The sequence below is a fragment of the Peromyscus maniculatus genome, chromosome 16 (genome assembly GCF_049852395.1).
Source record: "Peromyscus maniculatus bairdii isolate BWxNUB_F1_BW_parent chromosome 16, HU_Pman_BW_mat_3.1, whole genome shotgun sequence".
Lineage (NCBI taxonomy): Eukaryota > Metazoa > Chordata > Mammalia > Rodentia > Cricetidae > Peromyscus > Peromyscus maniculatus.
In genome coordinates this window covers 11,657,021-11,669,926 of record NC_134867.1, presented here as the reverse complement: position 1 = coordinate 11,669,926, position 12,906 = coordinate 11,657,021, and positions in this window count along the sequence as shown.

Sequence of the window (12,906 nt, the reverse complement as noted above, 5' to 3'; positions counted from 1 at the left end):
GAACTGCATAACCCCTCGCCTGTATCACATCAAAGGACTGTCCCATGTTCACATGACTATTCGCTTGCCATGAACCTCGTCCAGGAAAATTGTCATAGCTGAGGACTTCCACCTCTTCCCCAGAAGCCTGCTCACGAGTGATTTCTCCTGCCTGGTACATCAGGCTACTTCAAAGTGACACTTGAAATGGCCCATTTTTAAGACCTGCATTTGACAACTCTGAGCCCTGGCCAGCTCTAAGCCTGGGGCTCCTAAAACCTCCTACCTGGGTCCGTATAGAGACCCTGCCTTGTGTCTGTGCCGGCTCCCTGTCTGCGCCTTTAGTACAGTCCTTAGACGCCTGCAACCTCTTCAGCTCTTTCTCAGTCTGTATTACGATACATTCTGACGTCTGTCTGTGTATCTGACATAGTCTATTCATGATTTTGCCCTTGTTTCTTTGCATAACTTACTTCTGGATAAGTGGAAACTGCATTTTATATTTGCCTCCTTAGCAATAAGAGGAAACATTACTTTGTTGTAGCATGAATCTTAAAAGTTCTTATTAATAAAATCAAACCCGAGGCCAGTTATTGGGGTGAATGCTGGAAGGTCAGAGAGACAGAACAAGCCACAGCTATCTCACCTTGCCAATTCCTCAGCTGGTCCTGTTTCCTCAGACTGGAAGCTTCTGTGTCCTCATCCCAATGGCTCTCAGCTGAACTGCTGCTCAAAAGCCTGAAGCTTAACCAGGCCAAATGCTTAACCAGACAAATGCTTCTAGTTTCTCGTCCTCATGCCTTATATATCTTTCTGCTTTCTACCACCACTCTCTGGGATTAAAGGCTGGCTTTCTGGGATTAAAGGCGTGTGTCACCATGCTTGGCTTTTTCCAATGTGGCCTTGAACTCACAGAGATCCAGAGGGATTTCTATCTCTGGAATGCTAGGATTAAAGGTGTGTGCTATCACTGCCTAACTAGTGGCTTTTCTGTTCTCTGACCCCAGATAAGTTTATTAAGGTACACAATATTTTGGGGAACACAATATCACCACACTTTGTTCTTATTGGGACTGAGAAAGTGATATCCAAAGTATGGCACTTTTACAGTTGCATATTTTAAATTAAAGGGCGTTGGAAGGCCTCAGAGTCAAAGTCTATATAACTATCTCCTGTCTCTTCTATTTCTCACCCTGTATATTCCTTGGAAGAGAGACATAGAAAAGGAATTTCTCTTCCCCAAGGCAGATCTTAGAAACCAGCCCCCTGCCCCAAATAAGCCACAGAGCCTACATTATTACTTTCTGTGTAAGAGTTTGAAGGAATCCCCGACCTGCCTTTGCCTAATAGTAGGACATAGACCCTCTTTCCAGAGGGCTATTTTCCCTGCGGGAAAGAATTGCTAACAGAGAGACCAGGGGAAGTCTAGACAGCCTTTGCCAGCTTTCCAGGTTCGGTCTACTCGTGCTCGATCACATACCCTTTGATTCAGCACATTTCTATATGGCTGTCCCTGCTATAAAACCTAATATGAAACAGACACTTCCCATTGCATCTTGGATGTGCCCCTTACCACAGGAAGGAAGGCTCTGCTCCCTCCTCTTCGCACAGTTTTGGCACCCAATATGGGACAGCTGAGACACCTGGCTTGTTCCAGAGCTTACAGACAAGACCCTGGGACAACGGACAGGAAAAGCTGCAAGTAAGAAATTTTACCAAGCTATTCCAGATCTCTGCTGCAGTGCCTGGCTGAAAATGGGAGCTGATTTTTTTTCCCTGGGTCTTTTCCTCTCCAAATTCACATTAATAGAAGGCCAGAGACCTTGGTTCTAAGACTGTTTCTGAGATGTTCCCCTGCCTGTTAGTTCCAAGTATTCTGTGTAGCCAAGTGTGGTAGTGCACATCTGTAAGCACAGGACTCAAGAGGATGCAGCAAAAGGACCACAAGTTCAAGGTCAGCCTGGGCTATGTTGTGAGGCCAAGTCTCAAAACTTAAAAAACGAACAAACAAGCAAACAAAAAACATACTTAAAAATAAACAAAAACCCAACACACCCAAACCCAAAGTACTCAGTGTGCCACGCCAAATGCTATATTGTGTGTGTGTGTGCGCGCGCGCGCGCGCGTGCATGTGCATGTGCGTGTGCTTGTGTGTGTGTGTCTGTCTGTCTGTCTGTCTGTCTGGGTGGTCCTAAAGGCTGAACCCAGGCCCTTGCACATGCTAGGCAAGCACTTTGTCACCAAGCCACAGTTCCAGCCCTGCCATCATTTTTTCTGAACCACAGCACATTCCGTCCCAGATGGCTGTGAGACCACAGTGCTGGGTGGCTGGTGGGTCCCACGGCAGAAGAGTCTCAGTACCTGGAAGAACTGTGAACAGGACAGAGAGGGAGGAAGAAAGCAAAAGAAAATTTTCTTTTCTAAAACAATGTACAGGAAGAAATTACAATTTCAAAGCTTAACAGAACTACGTTCCCAGTCCCGATAATATGCATATATTTCATCATTAAATTTTGCATTTTACAAATCAAATGGGGGAAAAAAGCTAGAACACGTGATAATGCTGTAGAACTCATTGGTAACAGAAACAGTTTATTTTTAACCCGAAAGTGTCTATAACTGGCAAAGCAAACACCACAGGGATTTGAGAATCTGCTCTTCCCTCAGTCACTGCCGTAGCCAGTTAAGTCACGGCAGAGTGCTTATTTAGTTATGATAGAAGGTGGAAACAGATGCATGGAAATAGCTGATAATTAGTGGTGTTTATCGATGAAGTCTTCAGCAGACCAGAAGGGGCTGGCCCAATCTTGGATTTAGGGCTGGCTGAGTAGAATCTCTGCCTTGATATCACACACAAGCCCATGTGAGGCCACCAGCGAGAGAGAGATGGGGTGCAGAAATGTTTTAGAAAGTGTGTGCCATTTGACATACACAAGAAATGTCCAAATGTTTTAACTATTACATATACTTTTGGTTGAATTTAATTATTTTTCAGCTTTTGTGGCTCCATGATACTCTAGACATTGAACCCAGGGCTTTACACACGCCAAACAGGCATTCTAGTATATGAAGGTTCTGGGTGCCGAACTGCACGCCACTGTATTCTATTCCTGTTTTGAATCGTGTAGGTGGGGGCTGGGAGAGCCCTCACTAACCCTTCATGACTTCTTTTAGTGCAGATCGTTATAGCTGATATAACAGATGCCTCTCGCTGAAACATAAAAGTGGGCTTTAGTGCCACGGTCTTGCACTGGAGAGTTCCTGGCCAGTGACACCGTGTCTGAGCATGGTTATTGATCAAGGGAGAATCTGTTTTCTCTAGGGACAAGACACCCTGATCAGTTTTCTGATCCCAACTGGTCAGCCCTAAACACATGGGCATATGCCCGACACTAAATGGATTTAGTAGGTCATATTATATAACAATAATAATTATAGAAGAAATCATGAATCTAAGAATGGAGGGGTTGGAGAGACAAGGAGGGGAGTGGAAATGATACAGTACAGTGTACTTGTGTATGAAATTCTCAAAATATACATTTACTAAATAAGAAAGGCCTCATATTCCTTACCTATTCTATTCCCCTGCGCTTGCTGGGTATTTGGCAACAGTGAGCAGCCAAGGGAGAGAAACCTACCCAGCGAATTCATCCTGTTTCTATAGAGCATTCAGGACAAGGGTGTGACTTGACAAGGTTTGGGACAGAAACCTCAGGTCACATCATGGCCTCTGTATTGGGTCACTCTGTTGGTCCCTGAGCCCTCTGTGTGCACTGTTCTTGTGGCTAGTCACACACGCCATCTTTCGGTCATCTGTGCTGTGTGAGATGACGGCACTACCTCTTTCTGTAATGCAGTTCAGAGATGAGCCAGTGTGGAAGACAATGAACTTATTTGCAAGATGTAACCATACCCCCTTTAAACAGTTGTAGATTGGATTTATTAGTCCTTCCCGTACAGTGTTCATGGACTGATGAGAACCAACTGGCCCACCAGCTTCCAGCCACAGTTTTCCCTGACCCTATCAAGAGGGAGAGGTGGCAGCTAAGTCACTCCATAATCGTTGTCCTGACTGTAGCTTGGACTCAGAGTTGAATATTTGATTCCAGCGTCTGCAGGGTGAGGCTCCATTCTAGACTGTGGAGGCAGGGGCAGCTTTGACTTCCTGACGGCTGCTGTAGTTGACTTTCCTCTGGACCAGGATCATCAGGCTGTTTGAGGACACTTGGAGTTGTTTGGCTTCCTGCCCAAGGCCGCTGAGAATTTCATTGTAGAAGGTTCCTTTGCTTCAGGTTTCAATCGGACAGTGAAGGTCTTTTGCAAGGAAATAGGTTTTAAAAGCAAGGAAAAAGAACAAGAACATTTTATTTAGAAAAATAAACCCGTAAGAGAATGAAAAGATAGATCACAGATGGGAAAAACTATTTGTAAAACATTATCTGAAAAGGATTGACATCTGAGCATATCAAGGACCCCCCACCCATTTATATTGATTAAGAACTGATAAAACCTGTAGGAAAACCATCCCAAAGTGCTCATCAGTTTGAAACGTTAGTCTTGAGAGACATGATCAGCCAGAAGCCCCTGTTCCGCGGCTGTGGCTATGTTCTCTGTCTCAGGCCCGACCTCTTCCTGCAACAGCCTCGCTTCCCTTAGCTTTGACCTCAGGTTCAAAACCCACAGGTACCTACATCCGAAAGCAGAATAAAACATCCAATGATGTTTCCAACTACAGGGGCTCTGTTCTTCAAGGTCATTGTCACAGCTTTAAGATGTGTATACCTGGGAGTGTTCCTTGGAATTGTATTCCATTCTTCCAGTGATTACAGTTTCCTGACTCAGTTTCATCAGAAATCTACAAGCTCCATCCGAGCCTCTGTCTCCCTTCTGGTCCAGCTGTACCCGTAACAGAACAACAGAAAAGGCCAGCTAAAACTCAGTTAGCAGTTGTCCTCCTTAATGTGTATCTGTCAGGTCCAAAAGAAACAAGTGGCTAACCGTGGTGCCTATTCTCAAACCAAAGCATATGCTGGCCCCAAGCTCTCTCAGCCTGGAAAGTCACCCCTCACAGAGTCCATGCTGGCATCCTGGCTCCTCTCAGCTCTTCTTACCCCATCCCTACCCTAAACGTCTCTAACTCATGGGCTTCCCTTCCCCCAGCTTCCCATTCCTATAGAATGCTGCTATTTCAGCCAGATGCCCCCTTGGCTCTCTCTTGGTTCCCCCCGCCCCCGCCCGCCCCTGCTGTTCTCCTGGCCTGGCCCATTCTGCCGACCATGTTCAGTCCACTACTTTCTCTCCCTGCTCTGGACTCTTCCAGATGCCTCTGGCTGCACTCTCCATTGTATCTACAATAAAAACCTTCCCCTCAACCATCTTCAAGTATCCAAATGAGCTGAAAGCTTGTCTATACCCAAACCTATGCATGCTTTTTATTCAAAATTGCCCAACCTTAAAAGCAACCAACATCCCCTTTACTAGATAAAGAAACTGTTACGTATCAGCATAATGAAATGTTATTATCATTACAAAGCAACAAACTGAACTAGGGATTTAGTTCAGTAGCAGAACGTGTGATTAGCATGCTCAAGGTCCTGGATTCAGTCATAGCACCAAAACAAAACAAGCGATGAGCTACTGTGCTAATGTTCTACAGCTGTGACTAAAATACTCGAGAGAACAGTCTGAAGGAGTAGTTATTTATTTTAGTTCATGATTTCAGAGTGTTCAGCCCATGGTCCGTGCTCCCCTGGTCCTGGGCCTGTGGTGGAGCAGAGCATCACTGTAGTAGGAACATGGATTGGACATAACGTACTAGAGAGAGGGGAAAGGATTGGAGTCAGGTACAACCTTCACAAACACCCTAGCGATTTCCCGCTTCCAGCTAGACCCCACCTCCTAAAGTCTCTACCACTTCCCAAGGGGCACCACCAGCCAAGGACCAAGCCTTCTACACGTGAGCATCCTGAGGACCCACTCCATATCTAATCCACAAAAAGGAGACTCCTTTCTTTTGGAGAGAGACTGTTTCTTGCTCAAAAACCAGTGACCTAGGAAAGTGTTTTCCCAGGTTCAGCCTTCAGGGTACTCAGAGGCCGTTAGAGCTGCAGGAGCTGGACTTCAATTTGAGCCAGTAGACGGATTTGTCAGTACTGTCCACGTGATGCTGTCTTCGAAGACACGCAAAAGGCTAAGAGTGACAGGACAGGGAACGCATGCGCCAAAGTTCCAGAAAGACACCAAGGTCAGACAGACAGCGTTGGCTGGATTCTCGGTAAGGAGGCCTCAAGAAGCTACCATGTGAAACTGGGAAGGTAAAGCCTTGGATGCTGTGGAGAGCACAAGGTGTTGGCGATGCCGGGACCGGAGTTTTAGGTCTAGAGTGGGGTCAGCAGAACTGAAGGAGTGGGCTGTCCATGTCTGTAGGGACCTGATGACGTCACCCATTACCCCAGAGCCAGAGCTGCGGGCTTGGTGCATTCCCTGCTAGGTCTTGCTTTGGTCTGGGGTAACCTTCCTATCTTCCCAGTCCTCCCTTTTGGCATGGGGATATTTACGGTGTGTCATTACATACTGGAAGTCTGTAACTAAAATATTGTCCTCAAAGGGACTCACAATTAAGTGATCACCTTGAGTCTCAGAAGAAACCTTGTGTTTTCTATTATTAGAACCGTTAAGACTGGGAGACTCCTAGAGGTGAAGCCAGTGCATTTTGCGTTAGGAGATGGCCATGAGCCTTTGAAGACCAGGGGTGGAAAGCTGAGGTTAAAAGTGATATATTTGTATCAAGTCTACAAGGCATGGACTTGTGATGGTTATCATTGTCAACTTGACTGACTTTGGAGTAATTTAGGAGACACACCTCCAGGGAATGTCTGTAAGGATGTTTTCAGAGACGTTTAAATGAGGAGGGGAGGCTGACTCTCAATGTAGGCAGCACAGTTCCATGGACTGGGGTCCTGGATTGAATAAAGGAAAGGCGGGCAGCCATGTACGCACCCCCATTCTGTCTTCTCTGCTTCCTAACCTGCCCAGGTATGAGCAAGCTCTTGCCACTACAACTTCAAGTGGCTTTTGCCACCATGAAGGACTATGCTTTCAAATTATGAGCCTAACAAACCTGCCTTCATTTAAAGAAAGAAACATGAAGGGACCTTAAATGCATCTTTGGAGGGTGGGAAAAACAACTGGAAAAGGCTACATACACGGGACATGTTTCTAATTGTATAAAATTGGGAATGGTAAACGCGGGTGGGGAATGAAAATATCAATGGAGTCTAAGGATTTAGAGAGAGTGAAAGATGAACGTAGGTGAAGTACATGATATTTTCAGGATAATGAAACTGTTCTGTATGATACTGTGATGCTGGCTGCATGCCATTCAGTACATGTTTGTTCAAACCTTTACTCCAGATCGCAGGAAGAGTGAACCCTAATGTGGACTACAGACTTCAGCTACTAACAACATATTCATATTGGCTCAGCTGTAACAGATATACCACTCTAAAGCAAACGTTAACATCAGAAGGCTCCAGAAAGAGGAGTATATAATTTGTGCTCACAGTTTCTGTAAAACTAAGATGCCTTAAAAAAAAATGAGGTGAGGCAGTGGTGGTGCATGCCTTTAATCTCAGCACTCAAGGAGCAGAGGCAGGTGGATCTCTGTGAGTTCAAGGCCCGCCTGGTCTACATAGTGAGTTCCAGGACAGCTAGGGCTACACAGAGAAATCTTGTCTCCAAAAACAAACAAACAAACAAACAAACAAAGTGTAGTAATTAAAAAACAAAAGGATAGTTCTGAGAACAGCAGGGAGGGTGTGTGTGTGTGTATGTGTGTGTGTGTGTGTATGTGTGTGTGTCTGTGTGTATGTGTGTCTGTGTGTATGTGTGTCTGTGTGTATGTATGTATGTGTGTATATGTGTGTATGTGTCTGTGTGTATATGTGTGTGTCTGTGTGTGTCTCTGTGTGTATGTGTGTGTATGACTCTGTGTGTGTCTGTGTGTCTCTGTGTGTATGTGTGTAAGTATGTCTGTGTGTGTGTGTCTGTGTGTGTATGTCTGTGTGTGTGTGTCTGTGTGTATGTATGTCTGTGTGTCTGTGTGTATGTGTGTGTCTGTGTGTGTGTATGTCTCTGTGTGTGTCTGTGTGTGTCTGTGTGTATATGTGTGTGTCTGTGTGTCTCTGTGTGTATATGTGTGTGTCTGTGTGTCTCTGTGTGTGTGTGTGTGTCTGTGTATGTATGTGTGTATGTGTATGTATGTGTGTGTCTCTGTGTGTGTATGTCTCTGTGTCTGTCTGTGTGTCTGTGTGTATATGTGTGTGTCTGTGTGTCTCTCTGTGTGTGTGTCTGTGTGTGTGTCTGTGTATGTATGTGTGTATGTGTATGTATGTGTGTGTCTCTTCTCTCTGTGTGTGTGTCTGTGTGTGTGTCTGTGTATGTATGTGTGTATGTGTATGTATGTGTGTGTCTCTGTGTGTGTATGTCTCTGTGTCTGTCTGTGTGTCTGTGTGTATATGTGTGTGTGTGTCAGGGATGTCACCAGTGGAGTCAGGCACTGTGGTCAGCACAGGCCTGAACCTCCCCAGAGAGGCACTTTGAGGGCAGATTTCGGATGTGGTGTTTTCTTGGCACTCAGGGTCCAGCAGGCAGGCGTCAGCTACTGATCTGATGCACAGCGGTCCAGGGTTCACAGTCTTAGACCCAATAACGGCTTCGCAGACTGCCGTCATGAGAGGAAGGTGAAGAAAAGGACAATTTGACTGAGTTTGAAGAAGAAGCAGAAAAGTCCAGCGGCTTTGACAGCCCAAAGCACTGAAGAGCTCATCAGAAAAATCGTCTCATACATGGTGTTCACATACACCCCTGATGAGAGCCAGAGAACAAAGGAAGAAATGGAGATGTCATCTCTGAGTCCCTAAAGGGGCAGTCTTACCCCGCCTGGCTTTCCCTTTACATTTATTTCACAGAATCACTTGCATACTGGTGTTTCTGAGGCCTCTTCCTGCTTTGGCCTCTTCCCCCCCTGCAGGTTTATGTTTTGTTTTGTTTTAAAGAAATTGCTGCTAGCTCATTCAAAATCTTTCTATTGTTGTTACATGCCTATTTATTCGCTCTCCTGCCTCCTCCTTAATGGGGTGTTTGTGCTTCTCGGGGTGGAGCCCACTTTGTCCTGTTGCTTACGTTGCCACTGGTGTGGAGACACAGCTGCAGGGTTAGGTAGCTGGTGTTGAGACAACGCAAATGCCTTGAGAGAAATCAAAACAAGGGCTGGACGACTTCCAAAGGCAGGTGGTACTTTCTGAAGGACATCGTGTTACAGCGAGCACGTAGGCCAGAGAAAGGTCTGTTTCACGCCTCTGCCAAGTGTGTGTTCTGCTTCACACCTTCACCAAGTGTGTGTCCTTGACAAAACTGTTCTGCCAGCCTGGGCCTCAGGGGTGCGATGCACATCTCCTGTTGAAAGGCAGAGGACTTTGATCTCCTGAGGTCTCATTCTCTCGAAGGTTCTGTGCTGGAATGTAAGGAAACACTATCTACTCAGACGGATAAACTTCAGACTTTTGCCAGGTCCATTTGAACCACAGTTCCCTTAAGTACCTGTAAGCCTATAGCATGCAATTAGTAACCTTAACAGCGTCCTTTGCTGAACAATGTCTGAGACTCCCGTCAGTGTGGGCATGCAAACTTGGGGAGCAGTGGTCATGGGAAGAGGTAGAAGTTGGGGGGGCTTCAGTGTGGAGCCAATAGCCCTCCCAAGAACCCCAGTTTCTGAGGGCAGGTGGTTTGATGGGTCAGCAAACCCTCCCAGGAACTAAAGGAGACCTCTAGGGAAAGGCTTCGAGATCTTGCTCTCTGCTCTTGCTGGCTTCCTGAGTGGCAGTGGGCAGCAGCAGCTGGAAAAAAGTTGCGGTGTCACTGGGAGGAAGTTAAGCATCCACGTTTCCTTTAAGGCACCTTCAAAGCTGAGCTGTGGGCTGCTTTGAACTGCGTGGCTGTGGGTGGAGGGAAGCGCCAGGAAGGGTCCACAGGAGGGTGGAAGAGCTGAGGAAGAGGTGGAGAGAGCAGGAAGATGAAAGGAATTTGGGACACCAGACACCTTCATGGCAGGCCTGGGGGAGCGTGCTGACTGAAGAGGATTTGAGGGAGAGTCTCTGTGTGTGGAAGGCATGTATCCCCCCCTTCCAGGCTGCACCCTGGATCTGAAACCTCTGAGAAATCTAAAACGAGTCTGCCTCCTTTTACACGTCAGTGCTTTAAAGCTCTTCAGTGCCGAGACGGGCTGAGAGGAGAAAAGGCTTTGGTGAGGCCATCAGGAGACGCTTTTTAGCTAGTCTGCTATGTGGTGCGTGTGTGTGCATGTGTTTATGTGCTGGCGTGCAAGTGTGCTCAAGTGTGTGCCGCAGCATGTGTGGAGGTCAGAGGGTAACTTTTGTGTGCCGATTCTCTCCTTTCACTGTGGGTTCCCAGAACTGAACTCAGGCCATCATGCATGCCAAATGTTTTCACATGGGGGACCGTCTTGCCTGCTCACCAGCTGGGCTTCTCTGGTTCCTGACTCCCTCCCTAGCCCAGGTCATAGAAATGATGGTTTCTATTTCCCAAGGCTGCTCACAGAAACTCAAATCTTCTCAGGCTTCTCGTGTCCAATGATAACTCACAAGAAATCCATTTCAGAAGGGAGACTGCCTACATTTTTTAGGGAGAAATGCTGCACAGAGAGATTAAGGGACTGGACAGGCCTCATTGGTCCCTCTCCCCTGCTCCCCCCCCCCACCTCTGTCAATACCAGGTCACACTCGGTTCTATGCTCACATTTCTATACGGTGTCCATGCTCAGTTACACTGGAGTGACGTCATCTCCATTAACACCTGAAGAACAGGTGATGGAAACTTCCAGACAGCAGAAAATCCGGAGGCTCCTGGAGGGCAGTGCTCCCCGAGGGGGTGTGAGCACTGTGGCTGTCTTCACAACCTCGCCCTAATCACTTTCCATCTGTTGTAATGAACCGGTAAACGCGTTTCTCTACATTCTTTAAGCCAGGCTCCAGCAAATTGAGCAAACTCAATGAAGGATCTCTGGGGCTGGAAAGACAGCCCAGTGGTTAAGAACAATTGCTGTTTGTGCCCAGGACCTGGCTTCCGTTCCCAGCACCAACACGGCAGCTCGCAACCATCTATAATTCTGGTTCTAAGGGATTCCATTCCCTCTTCTGACCTCTGCGGGCACCAGGCACACGTGCGGTAAACAAACACATGCCGGCTAAACACCCATACCCATAAAAGGGTAAAAAGAGAAAATGAAATTAATAAGTACTCCACAATAAAAGCCTGTTTGGGGCTCCCCAAGCACACTCAAGGCTAGTGCTTGGCTCAGGTCTCTTTAGCATTGCCATCAGGAACATGAGTAATGGGAAAGGAATGTTCATTGTTCAGATGACAAAACCTGGGAGACAGGGCTGACTGACTGTGTGGGGTTACAGAGGGAAGCTGCGGTGTCAGGAAGGGAGGCTTCACCTCTGCCACAGCTCCTGTGTCCCTGGAGACGAACGAGCCGTCCACTGCTCCTAACTCTCGGGCCCGTGACCTGCTCCTCTCCACAACCTTCGCCATCTCTTCTCTGATACCAAGAGAACGTTCTGGATTCTGGAGGCCAGAGCACAGCACTCTGTGAGCGCGCGTCTGAGTCACTTAGACCACATTCTGGATTCTGGAGGCCGGAGCACAGCACTCTGTGAGTGTGAGTGTGAGTCACTTAGACCACGTTCTGGATTCTGGAGTCAGGAGCACAGCACTCTGTGAGCGCGCGTCTGAGTCGCTTAGACCACGTTCTGGATTCTGGAGGCCGGAGCACAGCACCCTGTGAGCTCGCGTCTGAGTCACTTAGACCACGTTCTGGATTCTGGAGTCAGGAGCACAGCACTCTGTGAGTGTGAGTCTGAGTCACTTAGACCACGTTCTGGATTCTGGAGGCCGGAGCACAGCACCCTGTGAGCGCGCGTCTGAGTCACCTGTAACTCTAGCTTGTGCCTTCTGCCTCTTGTGTCTATTCTGCACGTGACCCAGGTTCTTGGCCACTTCCTTCCTTTCCTGCGTTTGTGACTGCTACCATTTTCCTTCTGGAATCCAGTTCAGAAACTCGAGTGTGGTTCCCTGTCCTCCTTGTCAGTACAGACGTGAATAGTAGAGATGATGGGAGTAATGTGCCGCTTGTCACAGGGGTTGCTTTGTGCTAAGGTAAAATTAAGAAACAAGAAAATCTTCATTTTGTCTGCCTAGGAGGGAGCCGTAAATTCCCCTTTGTGAAGATGTTCCCCTCCTCTCTACTGCACGGGGGAAGGAATAACTCTCAACACCAGAGACAGAAAACCCATCCTGAGATGGGTCTGCACCAACACACGTTACACACCCGCTCTTACCTGTCGTTAGTTTTCCCACAAGCTTAACTTCCCACAGTTTGTCACCCCTCAAAGCTCAGACCCTCTTCATCTTGTCAATTCTCCACAAGTTTATTTTCTTCGCTAAGATGATATACAGACGATATTTACTCTTGGGGGAATTCTGTGCCTCTGGGAACAGAAAATAAAATACTGGTATTAGATAAATTTTGTGTGCTCTTTCTCCTGTCAGTTTAGTTAATAAACGTTGGTCATGGAAGAGGAAAACTGTCTTCCTCACTGTGGTGCCTTGAGTGAAAATGGTCCCCATGGCCCATAGGTTTGACTGCTGGGTCCCCAGTTGGTGGAACTGCTTGAGAAGGATTAGGAAATGTGGCCTTGTTGGTGGAGAGCTTTGAGATTTCAAAAGCCTGCATCATTCCCGGTTCTCTGTGTGTCTCTGTCTCTGCCTCATGCTTGAGGATCAAGATGTGAGCTCTCAGCTGCTGCTCCAGCCCTATGCCTGCCTGCCGCCATGTTTCCTGTCGTG